Source organism: Marmota monax, unplaced genomic scaffold (genome assembly GCF_021218885.2).
Source record: "Marmota monax isolate L192 unplaced genomic scaffold, Marmota_monax_Labrador192_F-V1.1 WCK01_AAM20220418_F8-fsc00248, whole genome shotgun sequence".
In the NCBI taxonomy this organism is placed as follows: domain Eukaryota; kingdom Metazoa; phylum Chordata; class Mammalia; order Rodentia; family Sciuridae; genus Marmota; species Marmota monax.
In genome coordinates, this window is record NW_026692019.1 from 1172173 (window position 1) to 1174311 (window position 2139).

Below are 2139 nucleotides of genomic sequence, written 5' to 3' on the forward strand. Positions count from 1 at the left end.
TTTTTTCTCACATTTCTTTTCTTGCTCTTCTCATCCATTCTCCTCTACTCTTTCCCCTCTGGTCCACACAACCTCAATATATGTGAAACCAAGAACTGTTCATGAAATTGGAATTTAAGAACTTAATCACTAGAATTGTAAAATATAGTGGAATCTCATAGGCCTCACCTCACCACCTCTTTATTTGCTCTTATTTTCTTTCTCCCTCTCTTTCTTTCTTTCCTTGTTATTTTTTCTTCTTTTTCCTTTCTTCCTCTATTCCACTTTCAGCCTCCTAACTTTTACTATTTATACACTGGGTAATTTTATGAATACAGATAAGGAGTTTGAATTTATACCTTCTTCCATAAATTCTCCCTGTCTATTCAGTAGAGTTCTCCTCCAGGTTGCTAAGTTAAATTACTCACATACCCTCATACCTTTCCCCCTTAACATAGCATCCTACCCCTGTCTCTCAGTTCTCTATACATCACCAGAAATGGTGTGCCTTTTATGAAACTAATGACTATATTCTAAACAATAATTGAAGCCAACATCTGTAGACACAGAGTCTAAATATAGATGTATTTATAATGGTTAGTCTTAGGCTTCAGGTTAGGGTTAGATTTAGAGTTAGGTTTTAATCTATGGTTAGGACTAGGGCTAAGGATAAGGCAAGGGTTAGAACTAAGGTTTGGAATAGGTTTAGGATTATTATAAGAGATAGGTTTAGAACTAGTGATGGGGCTAGTATGAGAGTTAGAGTTAGTCTTAGGGCTAGGGTTAGGGTTAGGGTTAGGGTTAGGGATAGGGCTAAATTAGCGCTAGTGTTAGTGTTAGGTTTAGGCCTTGGGTTAGGGTTAGTGTTTGGATTACCTTTAGGGTAAGCTATTGGGTTATAGTTAGTTTGAGGGCTAGGGAAAGGGTTGGTATTAGGGTTAGGGTAGGGTTAGGTTTAGGGTTATGACTAAAGCTAGGTTTAGGGCTAGGATGAGGGCTAATGTTTGTGTTAGGGTTAGGGCAAGTAATAGGGCTAGGGCTAATGTCAGGTCTAGGGTTACATTTAGGGATAGATTTAGTGTTATGTTTATGGCTTGGTCCAATGTAGTAGTTAGGTTTATACTAAGGGTCAGTTTTAGAGCTAGGGTTATTATTAGGGTCAGAATCAAGGTGAGGGTTTGGTTAGATAAAGGATTAGGTTTATGCCTTGAATTATCTTTAAGGTTTAGGATTAAGGTAATAAAAGTTTAGGGTTTAGGTGTGATTTAGTGTAATGGATAGGGTTAAGGTTAGGCCTAGGTTTAGCCTAAGGGTTATCATTTGGGTAATGGATAGGGTTAGACCTAAGATTAGGGGTAGGGTTATGTATAGGATTAGGGCTTTTGGGGGGTTAGGGTTAGATTTACGTTTAGGGTTAAAGCTAGGTTTAGCGCCTGGGCTGGTGGCTCAAGAATTATCATGCTCGTCTGGCATGGGCAGGGTGCTTGGTTCGATCCTCAGGACCACATACCAATAAAATAAAGTTGTTGTGTCCACCGATAACAACAAAAAAAATATTAAAAATAATAACTAGGTTTAGGACTTTGATTAAGGCTAAGTTTTGTGTTAGGTTAGGGCTAGGGTTAATGCTATGGCTAACGTACAAAGTAGTGTTTTGATTATAGGTAGTGACGGGGTCAGGGGTAGGGCTATGTCCAGTGTTATGGTTAAATTTATGTTTACGATGATGTGTAGAGCTAGGTTTAAAGTTAGGGTCAGAATCAATCCAGATTAGTTTTCAGGTTAGGGTTAGGACTTGAATTAGAGATATGATTAGGGCTAGGTGTAGGGTTAGGGTTATGATTCAGTTTTGTTTTAGGGCTAGGGGTAGTGTTAGGACTAGTTTTAGAATTAGGACTAGTGTTAGTGTAAGATTTAGGCTTATGTTTAGGTTTAGATTTAGACTTAGGTTTAGATCTAGTCTTTGAGCTAGGGCTAAGGATAGGGCTAGGATTAGGGCTACGTTTAGGGCTAGGTATAGGGTGATGGTAAGGGATAGGTTTAGAATGAGGCATAAGGCTAGGGTGAGAGTTTGAGTTAGTTTTAGGGCTAGGGTTAGGGTTGTGTTAGGTATAGGGCTAAATTAGGGCTGGGGTTAGATCTAGGGTTAGTGTTAGGGTA